At 33.8% G+C, this 11,366-nt stretch overlaps 1 pseudogene; it reads left to right on the forward strand.

Annotated features, from left to right (window-relative positions):
- The first annotated feature begins 385 nt into the window (after positions 1–385).
- On the forward strand, positions 386–1,854 carry LOC120256365 (annotated as a pseudogene).
- The last annotated feature ends 9,512 nt before the right edge of the window (positions 1,855–11,366 follow it).

The raw sequence follows: 11,366 nt of genomic DNA on the forward strand, positions 1-11,366 counted from the left end.
GTCTATCTTTACTTGATTCTAATCATTATCACCTGAAACATAGTATATGCCTTAAGTATTAAAAAATACTAAAGCATAAAAACCACATGTTCATCTGATCAGACTCAATATATTTTATTTGACTACTACAATGTTTACCAATCTCCCATTATTAATCATTTTGCTTTTTTTCTCCTGAATATTTCACAAAGTCTAACATTCATGCAAGTTTATGTTGTTTCAATTATTGCAAGAACTGACAGTCCACGACAAGCTAAAGGCTTTCACAACACACAATTATTGATTTATTCTCTATAAAGCTAAACCATATCCTCCACAGTTGACTTATGATATCCATTCAAATTACCAATGTTTCAACCTAACCAAACAAAAACTAAAAAAGCAAATGGAGGAAAAAAAGGGAAGCAATGTGTCCAAGTTCAAAAGGATCTATATTTTTGTGGTAGTACTACAAGAAAGAAAAAAGTTACCAAGATGCTGCTATTAATCTTGGCAAAGAATTGGTTTGATTCCTGTCTGTTTATTTATTATCATTGATCTTGCAATCCTTCTTTTTCCCTTTCCCCTTTCTCAATTCTTCTTCTTGAAACGTAAGAATATTATTGAAGATCATTGAAATATATCAGTAAATGTTGCCATTTTCAGGTGTTGAAGAACATTGATTTGGTATATGGAGTAGGGAGTATTGGATTAATGGGTTTGATTTCTAAAATTGCATTTAATGGTGGTAGGAATGTTCTAGGGTAATGTTCCCTTTATTCCCTAAACTTTTTTTTTAATAAAAAAATATTTACCCTGTATTTATTTAAGGAAAATCTTCTAATGTTATTAACAAAATCTTTTATCCATGTATATAGTGTCATTCCAAAGGCTCTAATTGTTAGAGAGGTATGGAAAGAAAATATTTCATTTTTCCTTCACTCTTTCTAATGTGTACATATTTTTAAACATATCCCTGCATTTCTCCACATATATCAAAACATTTTCTACAATACTATGTTTTTATTTTATTTTCTATTTTCCCCTTGATTTTCAGATCATTGGTATCATTGTCGGAGAAATAAAACCAGTTATAAACATGCACCATAAGAAAGCAGAGATGGGAAGGCAAGCTGATGCCTATATTGCTTTGCCAGGTTAGTATATAAACTGCTAGTTATTATCACTTAAGATTACATATAATGAAAACTCATTTTATTTTAGTTTTTATAATAAATATATATTAATCCTTGACATTCAAGCTTTCAATAAGGAATAGAATGGAAAGAAAGATACTTTCCTCACTTGGACCACTTAAAATACACAGCAATTACCTACTGTTAAATTTTCATTATAAAGCTTACTAATAGTTGCCATAAAACATACATCTTCCATTGATAAATAATAGCATTTCCAAGACACTTTAATTTTGTTCTTACTCTTTTATCAGTCATTATAGTTAAAGTTCACAAATTCTCTCATTAATAAGAATATCTACTTTCTTCCAGTAGATAACTGAAAATACGAAAACAAAAATGTATACACTTAAGTATTTGTCTTTTATTGTTAAAGAGGTTATGGAACTCTTGAAGAGTTTTTTGAAGTGGTTAGTTGGGCACAATTAGGCATACATGATAAACAGGTAATTTGATCTCAATGCTCTATAAACACACCTGAAATAATTTATAACTAAGGTATGCTTTGTTTCAGATTGGTTTGCTAAACATTGATGGATACTATAACTCACTACTTTCATTTATCGACCATGTTCTATAAGAAGGGTTCATCAACCCACCTGCACTGCAAATCATTATCTCTGCTTCAAATGCAAAGGAACTACTTGAGAAACTCGAAGGTATAATTATAAAATTATGAGTACTATTTACTAAATGTTCAATTTTAATCATTATTATTGATTATTTGAAATTGAATTATGATTACAGGAATATTTCCCACAGCATGAACAAGTTTCAACAAAACTAAATTGGGAGTATGAGGACCTTGCATAATACCATCTCAACAACAATGTTGCTCTTAAATGACAAAAAAAAACTAGATAAATTAGATTTGGTTCATTATATGATATACTTAAATTATATATATATATATATGTCTTAATTCTCTATGTTTGGCAAAACTATTAACAATATATATATATATATATACGTATTTGCTTCGTAATAATATTTACTTCATTATACCTTACCTATCAATTTGTCAAAAGAAAGACAATGCATAAATGTTAATCTATATTTATTCTAATTCAAATAAATTGCAATCATGAAAATGCTCACATATCATATTTAACAACATAGAAAACTCTATAATGAAGAAAAAAACACTCACGCACACACACAAAAAATTCTTAAAGGAATTTATAAAATATATATGCATAAAGTGAAAATTTCCGTAAATAAATAAACATACTATATATTGAATATATATGAACTACAACATTTAAGTTTCTAAATAAAATAAGTAAAACATTAATCTAGAATTTCCTAAACAAATATTTTGTCATAAAAATTATGCACTGTTAGCTTCTAACATCACACTACCCCCCAAGAAAATCTACACAACCACCATCCATACCTTTAATATTATATACAATCACAATAAATCTTGATTTAAACTAGAAAATTGTCAATCATTCTAGACTAAAGAAAGATTTAAATAGTTAATCAAAAAAATTATGCACTTTTAACTTTGAACGGCACACTACGGACAATAAAATTTGCACAACCACCATACATACTTTTCGATATTATATACAATCACAAAAAAAAAAAACTCTTAATCTCAATTTTAAAATTCTCAATCATTCTATACTAAATAAATATATACATATATATATATATATATATATATATATATACATATATATATATATATATATATATATATATATATATATTAGACACACATCTTATTTCAATTATTACAAAAATAAGAGAAGAATCAAGTAGAATGGTTAATATTTAAATTTTTTTTTTTTTGCAAAGTATCTAAATGTAGTCATTTCCATCATTCAATAAACAATAAAACATATTCCAGTAATATATTTTCCAAACCTTCACCTCTTGCAAATATACATCCTATACTGAAAATGATTTTAAAAAATAATAATAATATGTTTTCTTAGATGTATAATACATTTGTAAACTTATATATATATATATATATATATATATTCAATCCGAAGCATTAGCATGGGTCTTTAATCTAGTTTTGTTTAATTTGATCACTTGAATTACCCTTATAACAAAAGAGCTAATACTAATTTTTCTTTTAACTAGAAGTTAAGAATTCAATACATGACTCACCTACATTTATGCCCCCCAAAAAAATTGATGATTTGGCCACTTCACATCATTATATGCATCCTCATATCATTGTATCACGATGCTTCAAGTTCTCTTCTTTTGTTCGGCCAAGTTTCATGAAAACAATAAATTAGTGACCTCGGTGTAGGTCTATATACATACATATACATATCATACATATATATATATCTTAAAAAAAAGCCTGTTTTAAATTTTAAAATAAATCAACATCTAAAGAGTTAGAATTAATATAGAATTCTAATAATATGATAAAGTTATTCACCCCAAGATTTAATATGTACCCAAATCTGAATTAATATCATCACTAAAGTAATCTAAATAAAATTCAAACTAACAGTCACATAATCAAATTTAGTACTTTTGGAACATCATGACCCAAAAATATTAAAAAAATAATAAACTAAAATAAAGTTTAGACTTCTTATTTCCATATAATTTGATAGGGACTAATGTCATCTATGAAATGCAAGTGCATGTGCCAATTTAGTAATATAGTGTGTGTAAAAGTAAGGTTGTTGATTCCACGAGGAACTAGGACATACTAGTACTAACGTTCATATTATTATCTAGCTTATACCAAGAGTCATGAACAAAGTCGAACAAAGGCAAGGATACTAAAGTAAAACTAATTGATGACAAAAATTGACAAGGGGCAAATCATACATGAGATAGAGGTGTCTGGGCATAGATTTCCTTAAGGGTTATAATGAGGTACTCGACAAGATGTATCAAATGAACACAAAACCAATTAGACCGAGAGAGTTTCTAATACATACTACCCCCTTTCTCAATGTAAATAGTAACTAGTCCCATATGACACTGATACATACTACCCTATGATTGTAATACACTCTATGAACTATTTCTAGAGAAAACACAGGTTCATAGGATTAGAAAATCCTACCCTCGAAGTGATTGCCCCTAATCCCATACGAATTAAAATCAGAATGTCTTCCTGAATCTTACTCGTATGATTATATTACACATGGAATCCTAATGTTAATTCACTTGGATGAAATACAGGGATAGGAATCTCAATCCTAAAGTGCCCTATCTCTAAACGGACTCGTGTTTCCCTTCAATTGCGGTATGTCTATACACTATGGACCTCTCAATTCCTTACTCACACGCATCAAACATAAAACTCTCAGCTTTCGTTACGATAGAATCTAAGACAAGAAAAACACACAATTGAATCTAAATCAAGATAATGCATTATAAAAGTCAATGAAAGATTAAAATTTCATAACCAAGTCTCAAAACAAATAAACCCTAGAGTTCATCTATGCCCAAACACCATGAAAATTAGTTCTCCATTATTGGAGAACAAAAATCCAATCCAAATGAAATAAAATGCATAAAGAGAATAATAAAACTTGATAAGGTTAATGCAAGCGTATGCACCGAACAAGTAGTAAAGTATGTACTGGGGTAAGGTATCGATCCACAGAAAAGATTGAGATCATTAGTACCAGTTCTAATCCGAAAAATTAACCTAACCAAAGAGTGTGATGTGTGCAAACAAAATACAAAGAAGGAGAATGAAAAGCAAGAATATGAGAAGTTAATAGGTCGAAACTCAGGGGGAGATGGGATGCTCGGGAGTATAGTCCCTCTAGGGTTTTATAAGTCTAGGATAATTGTTGTTTAAGTATAGCAACCCTATTTGAACCAAGAGAAATCCTAGAATAAACTAAATCCCTCTTACAAGGGTGAGTAGTAACTGGTTCAGTACAGTAATGATACAGACACCCCACAACCGCATTACACTCTATGAAATCTCAATGTAAATTTAACAAGAATTCATAAGTAGACAATCCTTCTTGCAAAGCAATTGTCTCTAATCTCAATAGAATAGAAATGCGATTTTTCTTAAAATCTATTCCCTACAATTGCAAAGATCATAGAATTACTTGTTAAATCACTTAAGAGGATTGAGACAGGAGAATTCTCGACTCTAAAGTACCCCATTGCTAGACTTACTCACAATCCACTCCAATTGTGGGTTGTCTATGCTAGGTGGGTATTTCTATTGGTCACAAAGCACATCATACAAGAAAATTAAGACTTTCTCCTTGATAGCATGCAAGACATTGAAAACGCACAATTGTCTTCAAATAGAAATGGATTGCATTTTAAAAACAATTAAAGCATAAAGTTCTACAACCAATGTCAAAATAGAATAAACCCTAGAGTTCGTCTATGCCCAAATATCTATAAAATTAGCTCTCCATTAAAGGAGAGCAAACATTCAAATAATAAGATGCAACATGAATTGAAGAAAACATCGAAACCCCCTTCTTAATTGTGTAGAGATGATTGTCGTAGGACGCCCAAGGACCTTCCATGAACACCGCCAAGCTAATCCTTGATGGCTTCAATCTCTCTAATCTTAATAGGTGGGCTAAATCTCCTTCTTGAATTGCCTACAAAGCCCTGGAAATTTGCTTCCTTTCTTGCCCTAAACCTCACCTTCAAATAAAACCAAAGATACCCTAGAAACTCCTTATAGAAATATTTATACCTCGCCACTTATGGGCTACTTACAGGTGTAATAACATGGCCGTAACGAGCTAGGGATGATGGGTCGCAAGTCTTACGGGATCACTTACGGCCATAAGTTCTGTTTGTAAGGTCTTCTGCCTTGTGTTACAGATCTAGCTTATGGCCGTAAGCACTGTACCGTAAGCTTCTTTGGACAGCCCTTTCAATCACCCTTACGATCATATGTTATGCTCATAAGCTCCTCTAAACAGTCCTTATGGTCTGACTTATGATAGTAAGTCTTGCCTGTATGTCCCTTTAATTATCCTTATGCTCCTCCTTATGAGCATAAGCATGCCCACAAGGTTCCATGTAAGAGGCTTATGGCCATAAGCACAACTGATGAGTGTACAATTATATAACATTTAAGATCATTTTGTACACTCATTTGGCATGTATTAGAGTTATATTTTGGAATTTGATGCTAAACATGGTGTATTTTATATTCTCAGGCTTCGGGCAGTGCTTAAAGACGAGAGAGAGCCATAAGATACATTCTAGAGCAAAAATAATGAAGATGGAGCTCTTTCGAGCATCAATCAATAATTAAGGACAAGATAAACATAATTACTTACGAGCACCTTACTCCTTACATATGGTCGTAAACCTTTTCCAGAGAACCTTACATGCATGCTTATGTCGTAAGGAGGAGTATAAAATGTTCAAAGGGACTTACATGCAAGCTGGACCGTAAGGATCATCCAATGAGTTTATGAACAGAACCTATGCTCGTAAGGGCAGTCACAAGATGCATACAAAGATGCTTATGATCCAATGCTTACTGTCATAAGTTGGAGTGTAACACCATACAGAAGATCTTATAGATGGGGCTTAATCCTTAAGTGATCCCTTAAGGCTCATGACTCATCATCTGTAGCTCCTTACGGCCACATCCTTACACTCGTAAGAAACCCATAAGTGGCACAGTATAAATGTTCTTAATGAGTGTTTTCGGGGTATCTTTTGGTCTATTCGAAAGCGAGGTTGAGGGGAAAAAAGGGGTGAATATTTAGGGTTTGGCGGGGATCCTAAAGGAAGATTGATCCCTTCTATCTAGGAGAAGAAGGATTATATTCGTTAAGATTAGCTTGGCGGCATTCATGGAAGGTCATCGGGTGTTCTTCAACAATCATCTCTCGACATAATTAAAACAAGGGTTTTCATGTCTTCTTTGATTCTCATTGTGTCTTGTTGTATGGATGCTTGCCCTCTATTAGAGTTATAATTTTGTAGATGCTTGAGCATAGTTGAACCCTAGGGTTTTATTCTATTTGACATTGGTTGTGGATCATGTTATTTTAATTGTTTCTTAATTGTAATCCATATTATTTGAATCCAATTGCGTGATTTGTATGGCTTGATTGCCAATGAGGCAAAAGCCCTAGTTTTCATGTATGATGTCTTTGTAATGTGTAAAAATACCCACCTAGCATAGACTTGCTGCGATTGGAGGGAATTGTGAGTAAGCCTAGCAAAGGGGTTCTTCGGAGTCTATAGTTCTTCTCCCTTAATCCTCCCAAGTGGATTAACAAGTGATTTCCATATTCTTTACAATCGTAGGGAATAGATCTTAGGAGAAATCACATTTCTATTCTATATGAGTGACAGACTCTTATGAGGGTATGTTAGAATAACTATACAAATGCACAAATAATATTACAATAAGTCTGTTAATACCTAAAGTGTACGGGTCATCAAGTAATACCTCATGGGTGAGTATGAGGGTCGAATTTCCCTAGGAATGATGAGAGGCTCTTATTACTTCTTTTTCACTTAATCAATAGCCTAAACGTTTATGTTCTTTCTTTAATCTACTTCTACAATTTATTACACAACACAATTGGAGAATCATGGTGTGACACCCTCAAGTACATGGAGTCATCAAGTAATACCTCTCGTACAAGCTTGAGAGGGTTGTATTCCCAGGGCTCGAGAAGCTACCCTTACTTCCTCTTCGCGTGTTGTCTAGCCTACAAGTGTAAGTGATTGTTCTAAGCTACTAAGAAATAAAAAGAACTCTAAGATGAGTGTCTACAGTTGAGGCAAAACGGGGGTAAAAATCAAGGGATGAAGATGGTCACAGATGTGGATCCCCCTGGGGCTACTAAAGTGAGAAGGATGCTAAAACTATCATGCAATTGGTGGTTTGGACCAAGGAATTCCTAAGATAGGTCAACCCAATGGTCATGGCAATTGACCCCTAATCCAGTACGAGTATTGATACGGAATTTCTTCTGACCAAATCCTCCTACGATTGCATTACAAGTAAGGAATTATCTAATTAGGGCTGATACTCAAACTAGGTCCAACCCTAATGTTGGAGGGGCACAAAATACCCGATGGTCACGTCATATTTGCACATGGATCCCTTCCAAGCTAGGCGTGTCTAGTATAAGGGCGATGGTCACGAAATCTAGTACAACCTAGAAATCGACATTCATAGTTCTCATACATATCAATGCATCAAAGTACACCAAGCATGACTCACAAACACACCAAATGCAATAGAAAAGATCAAAGCATCCAACTACACAAGTATACCCTAAGGTTCACCAACATCCGTTGACCTTGGAGTTTAGCTGTTCATACTAACATGATACATGATGAAATCCATAAAAACAACCAAATAAGCAACACAAAACTCCCTTAAATGATGAATGCAGAGAGACAAGTCGAGGAGAGTTTCCAATGATGCAACCAAAGAAGTGGCTTCCTTGCCCTCTACAAGCTTGAACAATGGGAGATGACGGGAGATCTTGCCAGATCTTGCTTTTTCTTCGATATCCACACCAAAGAATGTCTTCTTGAATCTGCTTTACCCCAGATTTGGAAGATGGAGAAGGACAACGGAGGTAGGAGAAGAGAGTGTAGAAGATGATTTCCAAAAAGCCCTAAAAAACCTCTTTAAAGACCTTCTTCGGACAGCTTCATGGACTCGTTTATGGGCATGAAGGAGCCCGTAAGAGTCTTAGGATTTCACCAAAAATTCTGTGAAGTGTTACAGTAAAATACTGTGATAACTATGACAATACTCCTATAGTTCTGGGGCCCTAAAACGCCGTTTTGCTGAGTCGTTTTCCTTCTCTTTTGTGTTATCGAGCTCACCAGGGCATCCTCAAGACCTATAACATGAAATGGACCCATTAAACCACAAAACAACAATAATTCATTGATTTATACATAAATAATACAACATGAATATGTATAGATAATACATATATTTAGGCCTTTATCAAATCGCTAAGTATAATTGGAAGGAGTTTGAGTGATTTTATGATAGTTATCTTGATTATTAATTATGATAGGTGTTGAGTATAAAAATCATATTCTAGTATTGCACTATGGGAATTCAAGCCCTATTGGTCCCAATCTCTTGGCAACCAAGTCTAAACACTAGGAACTTAAAATGGAATCTCTTCCACCTCAACCATCTTTAATTGCCTTAAGTTCAAGACCTCCACTAGTATGGTTAATCAAATCGTAATCTAGAAATCTAATCAAACCCTAATCCAGAGATCTAGAAATACCTAACCTCTTAGAGCATGAATAGATCTAACAGAGCATGGATCTCCTAATGTGGAGGCATATCTTCCTCATCCACATTAATGAGAATATTATTCAAGCAAACATGCAATGATTTACAAAATACTAGAAAGATTTATTGAATTATCAATCAAGATTCATAAACAATAATCGAGGGACCTAGACATACAATTTCCCTTAAATTAGGTTCTTATGGATCATAAAATATAAAATAAAGCATTAAAGCAAGAGAGAGCCATAAGACCAAAGAATAGATAATCCTTAAAAGAATTTTTCAACTAACTCCCTCCAATAGGTTTGCAAGATTAAGGGTGAGAGAATCCCAAGATTGACAAAACGGTATCAAATCTCTTCACGTGCCCTCCTTTGATGATGAATGTTGAATTACCCTTGATAAACTCACTGGAATCTGCTGAAATATGCTTGAAAGTTGTCTCCAACCACTCAGATCTCCAAAACTTTGGCCGCCCTACCTTATTCATTAAAAGAATCTCTTCGAATTTAGAGAAACATAGGGTATTTATAGGATCTAGTCTATCACGGCCTTACCACGAGCGTTGTGATGTTCGTGCTGAGTGAGTTATTACTTGGGCTCCAATTCGCATCCTTGCACGGCTCTCTGGGCGTTGCATGGCAAGGTTAGCAGGCATGATGGGTTTTCACAATGGTTGTTGTAAGGCCATTGTGGCTTCGTGTTTCTTCTAGTGGTTCCATGTTGCCATGGCTTGATAATGGCAGTGGCGAGTATAGACAACGGTTGTGGTGAGATGTCACCATGGCCGTTGTAAGCTGTAGTGAAACCCTGATTCAGTAACTTAGCATATTTGCTTCAAAACACCCCCGAATTCGCTTCTTTTCCCCTATAATAGAAATAAAGGCTGCAGTGAACAAAAGAATTATATTTTGTACTAGTTAGGTGCTAAACATGTCAAATTCCATGATGAATGCAATATAAATGACATAGAAAATATGAACTTTTTAGCACTTATCAATGGGATTAGGGATAATCTCTTCGTAAGAAGGATTATTTACTTCAAACATTATTGTTAATCCACATTGAGATTTCATAGAGTGCAATGCGATTGTGAGGTATCTGTATCAACACTGTACTAAATCAGTTACTTATCACCCTTGCAAGAAGGGTTTGGTATATTTCAAGTTTTTTCTCAGTTTAAATATGATTGCATACTTATACAACCTTTGTCTTGAACTTAATAAACCCTATAGGGATACTATGCCCGGGTATCCTTTCTCCCCTTATTTCTCAACTAATATTATTTCTGTATTCTTATTTTATTTTCTCTTGCTTTTCAGTTTATTCACACATATCACAACTTTTGTTTAGGTTATTTTTCGATATTAGGACTAGTACTAATACTCTCGATCTATCCTGTAAATCGATACCCTGCCTTTGTGCACACTACTACTACTTATCGACCCGTACACTTGCATCCCTATCAACGACCATAAGGTACCTTAAGTGAGTCTGCTTGTCCTATTCTGCACTGGTTGTTACTGAGAGAATGCAAAATACACCATGTTTAACATCAAATTTCATAATTTAACTTTAATACATGCCTAATGAGTGTACAAAATGATATTAAATGTTATAAAATTGTACACTCATCAAAACTCCCTCAAAGCTCGCAATCTCCTTAGATGGATGAAGTTCTTAGAAGATTCCTGATATCACCGCTGAGATCTCTCCATGAATGGCTCCCTTGAAGCTTTGACTCTTTGTCTAATCTCTCATTTTTGCTTTCTTCCCAAGAGAAAATATGCAATAGCCCTCTAAAGCATTGCTGAAAGGGTGGTCAAAGGGTAGAAAAGAAGATATCACCAAAAGCCCTAGTTTCTGCGTATTTATAACCTGAATATCGAGGGTCCTTATAAGTGCTACAATGCTTGTAAGGGTGCCTGTAGGCTTGCCCTTAAATCTCTCTGTTTTCAACTTAC

The sequence above is a fragment of the Dioscorea cayenensis genome, unplaced genomic scaffold (assembly GCF_009730915.1).
Source record: "Dioscorea cayenensis subsp. rotundata cultivar TDr96_F1 unplaced genomic scaffold, TDr96_F1_v2_PseudoChromosome.rev07_lg8_w22 25.fasta BLBR01001407.1, whole genome shotgun sequence".
Lineage (NCBI taxonomy): Eukaryota > Viridiplantae > Streptophyta > Magnoliopsida > Dioscoreales > Dioscoreaceae > Dioscorea > Dioscorea cayenensis.